The sequence below is a fragment of the Aphelocoma coerulescens genome, chromosome 4, assembly GCF_041296385.1.
Source record: "Aphelocoma coerulescens isolate FSJ_1873_10779 chromosome 4, UR_Acoe_1.0, whole genome shotgun sequence".
In the NCBI taxonomy this organism is placed as follows: Eukaryota; Metazoa; Chordata; class Aves; order Passeriformes; family Corvidae; genus Aphelocoma; species Aphelocoma coerulescens.
The window spans coordinates 51,886,003-51,901,153 of NC_091017.1; the positions used below are offsets into that span (position 1 = coordinate 51,886,003).

Here is a 15,151-nt window from a genome sequence, read left to right on the forward strand (position 1 = left end):
AGACCCTCCCTCTCCTTGTTTGCTTTGTAAAGATCGGGAAGGGAACCCAGCTGCTTCTTGTTTCTGAGGTAATTGCCAGCATTTCCACAGCTGCTTCAGGGATGGGCTGAGGTTTTAAATAGCTGGTGGCTGGGGTAGTTTTTCTTTTTCCCTTGTGCTTGGTTTCTGCCCTTGTACTCTGGTATCTCCTGGCAGAGCAATGAGCACCTCAGTGATGATGTGAAAGTGCCTTGGCCCTAAGCAAGACTTTTCAGAAAGCAGGAAAGGATTCATCATACCTGCAGCAAAAAAGGTACAGGTTAAGATTTTATTATGAGGTGTATATACTAACTTGTAATCAGACACACATGCCACGTTTCTTCAGCAGGTTAACTTGCAAGTGTTTTAGCAGGCTTTTGGTCATCATCTGGAAACAGAAGAAACAATCAAACTTTACCTGAATAACGTTGGGGAAATTGCTCCCTGATTATCAATGTATGCTGTGTGGTTTAAGTTGCATAAAATACACTGAAAGAACTACATCAAAATGGCAAAGCCAAGCAATCCAAAGACTGATTTGAAATTGCATAATTGGGCTTCTAATGGCATACTTGCTCTGGTGCTCTCTAGTGATTTATTGCTACATACTGTTTATTTTTTTCTTTGTCCTTGCTCAGAACACTCTAAAAAAAAAAACAAACCAACAAAACAAAAAAACCAAACTGCTTTAGTCTGTTTAGCATAAAATCTTGTTTAATGTGAGAACTTTAGGGACACAATCTGGTGTTCCCAGAAATATTTAGTAGCTTTAAGTCCTTGCTCTTGCACTTATCTTGCTTCTGAGAGCTGCTCTACCATGGGACTCTGTGGCACTGCTAGAAAGTGCATCCATGCACTAGAGGCAGGCTAGGGTCCTGTGGATTAAAAACAAAAACTGTCAGTACAGATTGACTACAAGAGGAAGATTAAAGCTTCTAAATGATTCTGTATTAGAAATGGGTTGTGCTCTGCTGATTTAGAATATGGACAGATCTGTTGTGTGCCTCTGTACCCTTGCTCAGCAGAAATCTTGGCTAGCACAAGGGATACTGCAGGGCAGACCATGTGAAGAATCTTTGCTTACTCAGAACTACATGTACATCTGCAGCTGCAGTTTTTGTCTGTTTAGCTTTGTAAAAATAAAGATAAATTAACCTTCATCTGCAGAGACATGAAAGACTTTCCCTGAGTCTTTCACTCTTGAAGTCTAGATGCCAGGGTTGTCACAGAGTAAGAGCCACAGTCAGAGCTTTTGGTGGGGGTCACACGGTGCAGTCAGTGCTATTACACCTGGGTGCCAGTGGAACTGACAAAACTACAAGTGTGCCCTGTTGTAGGTGCAGGCTGGTGTCTGCCTGCCTTGGGGCTGGGAAGTGGGAGAGCCATGAGTGCAATGCTCCCATGGTTCACTTGTCTGACACAGGGAGAATTAGCCATGTACCTTTGTTATTTCAATTGTTGGTCTCTTCTGTCCTTGTTATTAAAAAAAAAGAAAAAAAAAGCATGGCATGTTCGATTGTTGTTGTTAACTGTAAGAGAAGTATGCCTTGAGAAATGGTTTGAGGGAGTTGTTGAATACTAAAATAAAGAGTTAACTTTGGATGGTTTCCAGGAAAACTGATATGCCATTCTCAGTCACAAATGCAAAAGCTCAGAGGAAGTCAGAAAGGTGCACTGAGGACCTGCTTGCCCCCTGTTGTGTATTAACTGAAAGGTGTTTGATATACTCAGTTTTTATGGCATTGACAGGATGAAGGTGGCCACGAGTTTAAATATCACAACAGGATCATCTGATTGCTAATTTTACCAGTTTGAGAATTAAACCCTGATAGAGAAGTGCAGTGAGTTTAGTGAGAAATTCTGGTAAGAAAAGCTGGGGTTTTTTGGTTAGGTTGGGTTTTTATTTTTGTTCCTCTTTTAAAATACCTAAGTCTCTTGCCTTGTCATCTCTTTTCCCTCTCTTAATTGCTCTGTGTATTGGTTTGTCTGCTTTGGAAAACAAAAGGGTAAAATGCATGTTTGTGCATGTAGTTTATCTTAAATACTTCTATTGACTTTAAGTTATTATTACCAGTTTTCTGGTATGGATTTCTATGGCCATAGAAAGGAATATTTTCTGCAGATCCTTTATTTCTCAGTGGTCTGTGACTGCGCAATTTTGTTGTCTTTTCACAACAGAACATGAAATTGATATTGAAATCCTGATATTTGTTGCAGTGATTTGTTGGTACCTTTTTGTACTGGAAGGTTTTCCAGGAACCGTGCTTGTGTAAGCTTAAGCATTTCTGCAAACGATAGCAACTTACCTGACTTTTAAAATTGATCCAGAAATGGTCTTACTAGCATTGTGGGCAGGTGCCTTGTCCTCTATTATTTGAGGAAAAAAAGGATTATATACTGCTTGTTTATAGGATGGCATCTTTTTAACATTTACATCGCTCATGGTATTTTTTTCCCTGCAATTGCTGGGAACACAGTCTGTTAGTGTCTTAGTCACTGTCTGTGAGCTTGCTGCTTTGGGATATTTTAATAGATAAAGGAAAAGGAATTCTACAATAGGTGAATGGTTGAGTTCTATGAAGTAAATCTGTGAAAAAATCCTTTCAGTTCTAGATAATTTAAACATAACTTGGTAATTTATGTATATGATTTGGTGCAAATAAATGGAAATTTCATTTTATAGATATGTAAAAAATCTAGGTCACAGCATAATTTAGTACTCAAGTTTCTCTTCTATTTGATTATTTTTAAGGACTCCAACTACTTTAAGGTCTTAACGGTTACTTTTCAAACTCTGCTTCACCAGTCTTGTTTTACAATGTTGAAACTTTACCTAATGAGTGTCAATATTGCAAAAAGTAGTGGTTACATATTAGTCTTACCTATAAGCACAGGGTAAAATAAATCTGTAGGGATATCTAGTGCAACTTGTCACCTCCTGTCCATGCATCTGTGTGAATCATGCTGCTTGAAGTAAAAGGCTTCTTTTCTCCACACATATGCAAATTCACCCCAGGGGAAAAAAGGGAATTAAATTCCAATACCAAAACATCAGTACATGTACTCTCAAGCACAGTGTGCATCTGTCTACCAAGTAATTTTTAGGTAAATGCCTACTTGGGAATAGTGCAGAAAAAGGCCTTTCAAAAAAAACCCACTATGAACTGTGTAAATTTACTCAGACTCTCCTATTTTTGAAATAAATTACTTCCATGTGTGTTCTACCATTTCTAGGTGGACCTCCTGAAGCTATTCCAGTATAATTCACTTCCAACTTATATAATAGAGTAAAAATATCTCATCTGCTAGTATATGTCCAAACTGACCCAGAATTGCACATTCAGGACCACTTTATAAGGAAAACTTGGTTGAGCAAAGAGAAACAGATGTTTCCTGCCTAGTAGCATGAAGTGAGTTAGTGTGTTGGATGGACATCCAGAACTGCAGTTGCTATGATATTCTCTCCAAGCAGCTTCAGGACTAAAGATGTTGATTTTCAGCAGCTTTAGGAGGGGCCCAGCACCCACAGCAAATGCCATTGCAAAAGCAGAATGTAAGAGGGGAGACAAGGATTACTAGGTCAGGAACCAGCAATAAGTGACTGAGTGCATGGAGGTTTTGGTCTCAGTGTCAGTCCCTCGGGCTGCCCACCTCACCACAGGGTGGCATGGGCTCTCAGGTGGCACCATAGCTTCAGGCACAGTGGCTCAGGTGCCTGTGCTGTTGGAATGCTGTGTTTTGGTGGCTTATCAGCTGCCAGTACCCAAGTGAAGTTACTGTAGGCTGCCTTGCATGTCTCTCCCTGATTGGAGGCATTCTGTGAGTTTTTGAAAATCCAGACTAAGGCATTTTATGGCTACAGAAACAATAAAAGAAGATTAGGGTGTGTGTATGTGTGTAAATAATGCAAAGGCCTCCTGTTTCTTCAAAATGCAAGGCAGCTGTGGCCTCTTCTGTGGCTACATGTTTTTCTTGTGGATAATGGCTCCCCTTTGTAGATTACTTTTTTCCCCCCCAGGGCTACTTTTGCTTTTTCTGGACAGCTGTTAATATTCCAGTTTTCCAATTTCATTTTACAAGCTAACCTAAGTGTCTGGAAACTGAAGGTCAAACCCCATAAGTATAGCACAGGTTGAAATCAGGGTGTCCCACTTGCATAGAGAGTGCTATGGATGCCTGTCTATGTGCCACCCTCTATATACTCACTTGACAACATTTTAGAATATTCAGGGTTCCTCAGGCACCACAGGTAAAGTTTGTGAGGCAACAAGATGTGGAGCCATGCAGTTGTCCTGGAATGTCAAAAGGCTTGTATTTCATGCCTGCTTTTATGACTATTTCTGTATTTTGTTGCATGAATAATTTGAGAAAGGAGAGCTTCTCTTTGCCATCAGATTTACTGCTTAACTTAAAGAAGCCCATGTAACTTCTTTTTTTGTCACAGAGAAAGTTTTTGCTCCAGATTATTTCTATGTCAGAATAGTGCAGAGGAGTGATGGGTTCAGAAGAGGTAAATCTTGGCTTCATCAGCACTCTGTATGCAAACAGAGTGACTGATGCAGTCTGGAGCTCTTTCCTGAACGCATCATGCAGGAGGCTGGTTGCTGGAAATGGAAAAATGAGTAGAAAGATAGTGGGCAGATCAGCACCCTATAATCACTGATTGAGCTTATTTTTGATGAGTTTCTCAGTCTTCTGCTTCCACAAGGTTTCCAGAGACTTTACAAAGTGAAACCAAAGGAGGGGGGGGCAGAAATCACCACCAAAAGCCTCCATGTGTGAGGGCTTATATCTACTGATTAATGGTATGGCTTGTGATTACACTTTGCAAATGGTGACAAGAAAAACTGATACAGTGCTTGTTACATGGTCTACTTCCAGAATAGTCATCTACTTTGACTTTTTAGTATTATTTTGCTAGAAAAAAAAATTTGCTTATATAGAGCATTCAGGCAATTATTATTTTCACTGATTTGTGGTCATTTCTGGTTTTAAAGAGCTGAGCAATAGGGACATTGACAGCTGTTCATTGCAACTGTGCTACATTGACATGAAGTTTGATTTAGGAATAAGACTAGGAGTTTTTTTATTTTATCTGTGAAGATTGGAGTGCATCTGCATTAGTCATGCTACTGCATAAGGAAGAGGAGGTTGCAGTTGGGAGATTGCTTAGTGGAATTAAGGGACCGGGAAAGTTATTTTTAGACTCAAGTTTTCTGTTTTTTCAATATTTTGTCTGGGCAAGGAAACTGGAAACAAATTGAACACTAGGGATTCATGAAGAGAGAAGGATGCTTGTAACATCCTCATGGGACTGATGAAGTTTTGTGAATTGCTGCCACTCATTTTACTTGTTTGAGTTTCCAGGAAAGGTCAATAGATGTGAATGTGCTTTTAATCAGCTGCAGCTCTCCACTGCTGTTACCCCCTCTGTACCATATGACCCCAAGGTCTCCCACCCCCGTAGCAGGGAGTTAGTTCCCTCTGAGTTAGCCGATCCACACAACTCCAGAACAGTGTTCTCTGGCAGATTTCTCTTTCAACTATCACAGAACATAGATGGGAGCAGATGGGGCATCTTTCAGGTTATGGATTAAGAAGAGGTTGAGGGAGCAGATGGCAGAATATAGGAAAGTACAGACCTTTATTTCTAACCTTGGTTTTTCAGTAGTGCAGTGAGCAACTGGATCCAGTGGATACAGTTCTTAACTTACAACAACAACAGTAAGCTTGAAATTGTACAAATACAAGAAAACTTTTATAGCTAACTTATAGTTACAGAAAAATAGAGGAAAGAATTGTTTGTTAACTTCCATTTCCAAACCTTGAGCTATTGCTGCAATTGCACAGCCACCATTCTCAAAACAATCCTGTATACAATTATGGTAGATCCATCAGAGCCTGTTTTCTGCTTCTGATATTCAAGTCAGTGACTGAACACACTGGCAGCCTTTGTTAGTGAAAGCTTGTATTTTGTTGAAATTCACTGTGCTTACTCCTACAGGGTTATTCCCAGGAGTTTCTGTAATGCATGATCTCAGTACTGATGATGTAGCTACTACCTTGACAGGTTGATGGTGGCTCCTTTTTGAAAGCCACTCTCCAGCCACAATTGGGATAACTCTGGTGCTCTCCAGATATTCTCTGCTGCTGTTTCCTAGGGTGTGACAACTCTTCTGAATTTTGATTCCTGAAACTTCTTAAAGCATTTGTCACTTCTGTCTGTAAGCTGGCTGAGAATGTATTTCTAAAATAAGGGCAGAATTAATTTATTGAATTCTTAAATATTTCAGTGACTCTTGTACTAACTTGTTTCTGTTGGCATGATAAGTATGTACACAACTGTAAGGAAGAGTCTCCACCTGAACTGTCCTGGACTGTCTGACCCCCAGTGCACACCAAGGCTTGTATAATACTTATCAGTGGACTGTGCAGTAGCTTTGTTAGAAGTTCATTGACACTGGGCTGGATATGTGTCATCCATCTTGAATAGATGCTTTAGGCTGTCAGTACTACTGCTGCTGCTGTTTTTGTGGAGGTAAGGATACAAACTGATTCCACTTAAAACTGGTGGCAGCGAGCATGAGGGTCCATGGGAATGCAGTGAGGGAGCTGCTTACAACACAGCTCAGCTTCATGTGGCAGGCTGGGCACATGGGGGTGGCACTAGGCATTACCTGAACCCAGCACACATAGATCCAGCAGCTTGGGAGAGTGTGCCTGTGAAGGACAAATGCAGCGGTGGGAGGAGGAAAGGGCTGTCTAGAAGAAATTTTGGTGTTAAAAAGATATTGGTGAAGGAAATGAAAGTTTTCTATTGCACAGGTTACATGAAATCATTAAGTCCTATGCACCATCTGCATTATTCATCTCTAGAGACATCAGGGTTCTGGTCACTTAACATGGTACTAATGCTGCATTATTTAGGAACAGCTTAGACATAAAATAGACAGTATTATATTTATGACAATTATGTAAGTCCTTCTACAGACTACTGCAGTTAAATGAAAACTACTGCCACTTAATCTAGTCACAAAACTGTATAGCAATTCCTATATTTATTGTAATTATGATGACACTAAGTAATTTCTGTTTGTTCTTGTTTCTTTGCAAATGAGATTGAAGTATCATATCTTAGAAAGATGGCATATCTAGCTGCATGACTTCCAGGTGCATGAATTCTGTTTGTCTGCTAATCCCTTTCTGGCTCTGGACTTTTTTGGCAGCTAAGCATTTCCTGGGGTGCACTGTAATAGCAGGCAGCTGTCCTGTCAACTCCAAGGGAAAAAGGAGATAATATGGCAGACAGCGTTTGCTTTTTCCAAGACCCATTTCTTACAGTTCCCTAAACTGATTCAAGTAACTGCTCCTAGTTGATGATGTAGTTTGTGTAGAACCAGGATGGATTTTTTTGGGAACAAACATAAAAATTATCTGCTGCAGAGAAGGCATTGTGCAGTAGTTTGCAATCAAAACACTTGTAAGGAGTTGATGTGTTTTTATAGAGGAATGGCTATTTCAATACACCTGAATATTCCCACTGACTTTAATCTGCTAGAAGGCTCTGTGCAATGATCCCTTCCAGATTCTGGATTTTCATCTCTGTCCCAGTCATCTTGTCAACCCAGGGGTTTAAACTAAAGTGCATATCTAAGGAGGTGTTGAGTTTTCTGGGTAACATTTGACTTAGTGTCTTGCACTATTGCACAGGTTACATGAAATCATTAAGTCCTATGCAAGTCCTATGCACCATCTGCATTATTCATCTCTAGAGACATCAGGGTTCTGGTCACTTAACATGGTATTAGTGCCGCATTATTTAGGAACAGGAAAGTAACCTGTGCAATAGAAAACTTTCATTTCCTTCACCAATATCTTTTTAACACCAAAATTTCTTCTAGACAGCCCTTTCCTCCTCCCACCGCTGCATTTGTCCTTCACAGGCACACTCTCCCAAGCTGCTGGATCTATGTGTGCTGGGTTCAGGTAATGCCTAGTGCCACCCCCATGTGCCCAGCCTGCCACATGAAGCTGAGCTGTGCTGTAAGCAGCTCCCTCACTGCATTCCCATGGACCCTCATGCTCGCTGCCACCACTTCTGTCTTTGGCCTCTCCTCTGAGAGGCTGAACATCCTCACCAACCCCTGAGAGAATTCAGCTTTTTTAGTCTGCAGTGGAAGTTAATGCCCACAGTGGCATCAAGCAGTCTGTGCTGTGACATTCTTCACCTGCCAGCATTCTGGCTTGAACTTCCCTGCTTGAAGCACCCATGGGGAGTAGGAGGTGCGCAAGGATAATTCAGCTAATTAGAGCAGTTTAATGCTTTGATATGCCTAGACAATGTGTTATGAGGAGATATTTTTTAGAAAGGCTCAATACTCTGAAGATAGACATTCTGGGATTGATGTTCTATGGAATTGGCCCTTCAGTTTGTGGGTGTTGAGTGGCTAATCCTGACTACAAAATTTCTTCCCAGGTAAATTCTTTCATTTAAAAAGCAGCCTTCCTATCTCTATTTTCACTCACAGACACAAACAAGTCTTCAAAGTGAAGAAATTGTGATTTATTTGCAAAACGTATTTCCACATCCCAGTCCATCTAGCTTTTATGTTTCTCTCTAAATCTAACTACATTCTTTTGCATTGAAGTTGCATTATCCATTGGGCGGGTAACCTTTGGAAAGTTATATGTGAATCCAGTTCATCTCCAGAGCTGCAGCATGATAACTGCATTCTTAGTCCTGTACATGGGTAAACTATTGCTTTAAGTAATCTTGGAGCACTGGGATGGAAACCATGTGATGGATTGCTGCTCAGTGTTTATTCTTTTGTCAGCTCTTTTGATGCTTGCACATTTATCCATTTACTGCTCTTCTCCAAGTGTGGTGTGCAGGGTGGTGTTCAGTGTTGTAACCTTTAGTTGTGTGGTACCTGAAGTCTGTAAAGTAATGATGTTAGCCCTGTGGCTGTTCAGCAGGAAAGCAGTTTTATCCTTTGGAAATGAAGAACTATCTTGATATAAAACTAACTGGTGCTCAAGGTTTAAAAAATAGACACCTTGTAAGCATACCTGTGGCCAGGATACGATTCCTAGGAGGAAGAGGGTGGGATTTCAACCAGATCTGAAAAACTGTGGAGAAGGGAAGCATAGCTGACTTGTCAGCTACTGAAGTCCTTGAAGTTGATTTAATCCTGATGTCAGGCACTCTTTCCAACACGGGCAAACAGCCCATAATGTAAACTCTGGGGATGAAACTCAATTTGGTGGTCACTTGCATGTCTTGAGGCATGAAAGCAAACTTGTGGTTAAAGCATCTGTCAGGGGATTAGGAAGGTCTAAAGTTGAAAGCAATGATTTTCTAGGAAAACACAACAAGCATCCTCTTAGTAGAAAGCGCGTATAGCTGCTCTGCTAAATGCTGGCAGTGCACATAATCACCTCATGGTGGAGGAGTCACCCTTGGTGGTGGGACGTGACTCTCTGGGCTTCCACGCACCACTACCAATTTATGCCACCTAAAGGCACAGTCCATGGCCTACTAATAAACGTGAGCCTGGCATGGGCTGGGAGGCAGGTTTTATTTTCCTGATAGCACTGTACCAGGCCACCCTTGCTAACAGTATCCTCATTTGATGAGAGATGAAAGACAGTATAATCTATTCTTGGATAGGAAAAGGGGTAGTGACTTCTTGTTGCTCCTGAAGCAAGGGATATATCACCTCCTCCCATCACTCAGACAGCTTTTGAACTCTGCTTGTAATTCTGCCCAAATTGGCTCAGATGTGAAGTTGCAATTCACTTTTTTTGAGTGCTTCTTTCCATTTTGTTTTACCAAACTCTTGGAGGAACTGAAAAACAACTTAGGGAAAAATTTTACCTGAAACTGTCAGAAATTTGGTCTCTGTATGAAATGATGCCAAGAAGATTCTAAATACCTCAAACTTGCACAGATCAGTAAAAAAACTTCCTTAATAACATGGGCCAAAACCTCTCAGTGCTTCAGTCTTGCTCCTGCATGAATCAGAGTACTCTGGTCTTCAAATTTACAGTTCAAGATTCTTGGAAACCTCACAGTGAAACGTGGGATTCTTCTGTTACCAACTCCAATACTTTGTGAGACAAATAGGGTGCAGCTCAGGTGAACTTCCAGGGCCTTTCTCCTCAGGAGAGTAACTGACAGCAGGGGGGGCAGTGGGTTTGAGACAAATACAAAATCAGGATTTCCTTGCTTATTAATTTCTTGTGGCTTAATTCATGCAGAGATGCTGGTTAAAATCTACCTTGGACTTTTTGCACTTTCTTCAACTCCCATCAAGGTTAAATACGATTGTTAATTTGTTGATACCATGTTGTGTGGCTCTTAGGAATTCATAGAAATGTTTTACTTTGTTTGTTGATCTAGTAGTGGAATTGTTAGATCCCTGAAAATTCAAATGCTCTAAAGTTCATGGATCTTGTTTCAAATATCCAAGTCAAGCTTCATGAGAAGAAATTTTCTTTTATCCATTGTATTTTCCAGACTATCCCTTTAAAACACATGTAATGCTGTGATTCCTCAGTGTGCTTTCGCCAGATGAAATTCAAATATTTTGATATCAGGTGGGGGTGACAGCCATAAGAGAAAACTGAGGTAAAAATAAATGGCTTCACCTACTGTGAAAATTTGTTACAGAATAGAGCTTTCTGTAGTGTATCAGAATATTGCATGAGCATTGTAAACAGTTGTGATACTGCTAACATAAAATTTTCCCTTTAAATCATACTGTTGAAATTGAAACTCAGCCAGAACAGAACCTAGCTCAGAACCTTGCTCTAAAGACTGGTGTGTCACAACCTCCAGCAATCAAAGGGCCAATTTTTGGTCCAAAGGCAGCACCTTCAGCAGCAGTGCCATAAGCCATTGCACTGGGTGACTTGGTGCTAGTATGGGGAAGAAGGTTTATCCAGGGAAATGTGGTGTTTGGCGCTGCCCTCGACCCTGTTCAGTTTGCGGCTGCTGAGACCATTGTGTCAAGAGCCCTGAAATTCTGGTGGGCATCACTTGCTGCTGGTCACTCTAGAACTGGCTCCTCTGCTGTTTCCAGCTGCTGATTGCATTAGAAACAAGTGAAAACTTATGGATGCCTTCCAAGTATTGCTCATCCCTGTAAGACATGGTTCTAGTTGCCAAAACAATGTACTGGGATAATGAATAGATAGAGATACAGTCTGTGCAAATGGGATGGGAGAATTCCATAAAACAGGCTTTTTAATAAAGATGTTTAAACAATATGTAATATTGGGGACTAGCTGTATTATGACATAAACTGGGCTTAATGGACTGTGGTGCAGGAATGGTGGTGAATAATACCTAGATTCATTTGGTTGGCCATTGGTGTTTGCTGTTACTGGTTCTCACCGATTTTAATGATCCACTCTGTGGATTACCCAGTTACAGAACTGCTCAAAAGCCCTCTTGATTAAAAATGCTACTTCTGCCAATGTTTTCCTGAGTGTACAATGCATTTTGCCTTCTTACAGTAAACAATACATTTGTATTTATCTGTTTTCTGGGCTTTTGTGAATCATGAAGACTGCAACACATGCTGGAAGTTGCAAAATTGTCCTGTTTTGATTCAAGCCCACTTTAAAGAAAAAAAGAAAACAAAGACCTGCCCCTTTCTAACAGGTTCAGGGATCCCTTACGCCTGGCTTTAGGCTTCTGCTTTTTGGAATGAGAGGTGTAGCCTTTGAAGGTTTTTTGATGTGTTAGTTCTAGAGTGAGTATTCTACCGTTTTTAGAATGGTTGGCCAGGTTGTTTAAATTGCCACTATCTAAATTGCCATTTGCCAGTTGATGGAAGCCAGAAATAACACTTTGCTGAGTGAAGTTGCTGGAAAGATGCTCCACAGAAGTAACTGACAGATTTCAGTTCTCCTGCTATTCCTCTGCAATTTGCTGGTTTCAGCATCAAAAGGAGTATGAAGATGCCAAGCCAAATTTATCTGCCTGTGTGACTCCAAATACATACAGCTGTCTGGTATCTGACACTGGGACCTCTAAGCCAGAAATTTTAAAAAGGCAGTGACAAAATGAGTATGTTGCAAGAGAATAATGGGCCTTCTAACTGATTTTAAGTCCTTTAACTCTGCACTTTTCAATAAGGACAAGGGAATGCATAATAAGAAAGGTTGTCGGGTGAAGCTTTGTGCAGGATGGGTTTATTCCCTGTATTGCTCCATAATTAACTCTCCAAATGCATGGGTTATACTGATTTTAAGTGCTCAGAGATGTTTTCCTCCATCACAGAATAGAGAAAGGATAAGCTAGATCTATGCAGTACCACATCTGATACTTGCCAATGTTCAAAATGGTTAAAAGTAGATTTTGTGTAAACCCAAGGTGCTCTATAGCAAGCTGACTGCACTATTTATCTAAACTTCCCTGCACAGATAAGGCTTGTGATCTCTGATTGCAGCTTCTGAAAGCCAACTGTGTTCAAACAAATGCACCACAAATCAGTTTGGGCTCATCTGGCTGATGTTGATGGAGCTCTGTGTGGAGAGTTGATAAGATATGTCAGTCTCTTGTCTCCCTGCTTTACATCTGAAAGAAACATGTGGTGAAGAGTGCTTGTATGGCTATGGAGAGCATTTGATTTTCCCTGATGCTTCACAGCAAGAGTCAAAGGGTTGTAGGGGTGTTTCACACCTTCTCAGCTGTGCTGCCAAAGGCCCCCAAGAATCCATAAAGAGATGAACTTGCCTGAGACAGTCCTGGACACAGCACTGAGGTAGAAATATTGCGTAGGTTTTTACAGGCTGGGACTCGTGTTTCAGATGAGTGTTCTGCACAGCAGTAATATTTCTGTGCCCCACAATTGCCTGAGGTTACTGACAAGTCAATTAAGGAGTATAAAAATCACATGTGTGACTTGATTACATCACTCCACCAACAGAGCAGAAGCTGAGATCTGGATCTGAATGTAGGAACTGTCATGGCTGTGTTGTTTACACCACTGATTCGGCTGAATTGCCACCTTTATTAAGTGTATGTGATATACAACTTGTGTGCATGCTTATGTTACTGAGCAGAAAGTGGAAAGAATGAAATGCATTTCCATTGCAATTAATTTTTGTGGTAGGACTGATATTGTCTCCTGAAATTCAGGATCTAAAAAACAGTGAAGATTGTATCACCATTTAGAGTAACAGGTAATTTTGCTGCTAAAATGAAATCTGACTATTGGAATCAAGTCTCAAAATTATACTGAACTATGTACTAAATAATATCTATTCCCTAATGATGAATTCATTTTCAGTTAATAACACGTCTTTGTGAAGTATAATGAAAAATACAGTGCCATGCATAGTAAACTGGGCTCTGTTTTCTTTGACAGCATGCCAGTTCCTCAGCTGCAGCACTACTATACCATTCATCTCCATAAAGGGCTTTTTTGAAAGCATTATTAAACAGCAGGAAGGAATGGTGTATGACAGCTTCATTAGTCACTAGGAGCCAAACCTGGCCACTTTCTGCTGGGAAATACTAGCACAATCCAAAACATCCCTGGGTTGATAGCATCCAAACACTTTTTTCCCCCCCAGATTTTTGGAGTGTGGCCAGATCTTGATTTGAAGATCCTGGAATGGCAGCTGTGCTATTAAGTCCTCTTTAGCTGAAGTTTGTCTTTATCTGTGAGGAAAACATGGACCTCTCTGTCTTAAAGTCCAGAAATATTTGCAGGAAGCTCTTTAATCTGAAACACAGAGACAAAGAAAGTTCTCTCCAAGTGCAGAATGTGAACCTTGCTGAAACTGCAAATGCCCCAGTACCATAACTTCAGGCAAGCCCCTTTGTACCAGACACAATACTTGATCATTTTGATGTTTCTGTGCAGTGTTCACTAAAGGTGCATCCAGCTGGCAGGGTGTTCTGACATGTTAAAGATGCTCACAGTTCCATTGAGATCAGTAAATGTGAGGTTCTGAGCTCTCTGAGTATTTCAGGTCTATGTTGTTAGCCCCAGACTAACTGTATTTAAAGTGAGACCCTTCTGCATCTTGCTCAACTGAAGTCCAAGCTACAGGGTAAACATGAGGTGCAGAATCAAGTTCTTGCATGCATCTGTTGCATGATTTATTGTTCTTTTGAAAATATAACACACAATTTGTAAAGTAAATTACATGTCTAAGAAAAGTAAAACAAGCAAAGCCTGAAAAAATCCTGCCGAATGCTTTAGCTAGCTTTGATTCCAGGAAAACACCACCTGAAAGTCAGTTCTTTGTTCAGCAAAGCCTCAGTACCAGAGAAGTCCAGGGAATTGATGGAACTCGTATAAAAAAACACCGTATACAAAGAAGTATTTTATGGTCCAGCTGTTCTTAATTTCCTGTATATTTGTAAAAATAAAATTAGCCCTTAATACATAGTAATTTATGCTTTTCTACCCACCTGGAACTTTCTGTGAATATTTTACAGGTAACACCATTCACAATTAACAGCAAGCCAACAAATGCTTGGTGCTTGAGTGATGACTTAATGTACGCTTGCAAGCTTAGCCAAGACCCTGGTGGAGGTTGTGCAAGAGTGCCTCTGCATGCTATCGGAAATCCTGCAACCGGTGTGACCACCTCATTTGGATTGCTCTGTGGGCTTGAGCCCAAGCAACAGACTTGGCTCTGAGTCCCTGGAGGCTCCAGCTCTCGCTGAGCTTCTCTTGCAGTGTATACCGGGTCACTGTACTTGCACAAGCCTGCAATCTTCAGCTTTGGTGTCTCCTACTGCCAGTAACAGCTGAGACCCTGCAACGCAGAGATCACAGGAGGCAATTCTCTTCCAAACTTTCTTTTAAAACACAGAGTATTTGGTGTGAGAGTCAGTTCTCATTATTCTTGGGGGCTCTTCCTTGTTCAAGCTATCTCAGTGACAGCCTTAAGTTAATGTGCGTTGGCCCACAAGCCTTGTAAGGGGTTTACTGGTAACAATAGCCACAAAGCCGCAACTGAAAAGCTGTGTGCTTAATCTACAGGATTAACACAAACAAGATGTCCTTGAGCAGGATAGGTTTACAGCAGTCTAGCAGGAGTCATTTTCTCCCAGAACAGAAAACAAAACCTTTGTAGGCAGTGCCTGGGGAGACGGGAGCCGAGC

General features: G+C 40.8%; 1 protein-coding gene across 1 annotated transcript in view; it reads left to right on the forward strand.

Moving 5' to 3' along the window:
- The first annotated feature begins 144 nt into the window (after positions 1-144).
- Positions 145-15,151, forward strand: part of LNX1 (ligand of numb-protein X 1) — a 222,536-nt gene continuing 207,529 nt past the window's right edge. Inside the window, exon 1 of the mRNA XM_069014105.1 lies at positions 145-292. The gene's annotated coding sequence lies outside the window, so the exon portion shown is untranslated. The remainder of the gene's footprint in view (positions 293-15,151) is intronic.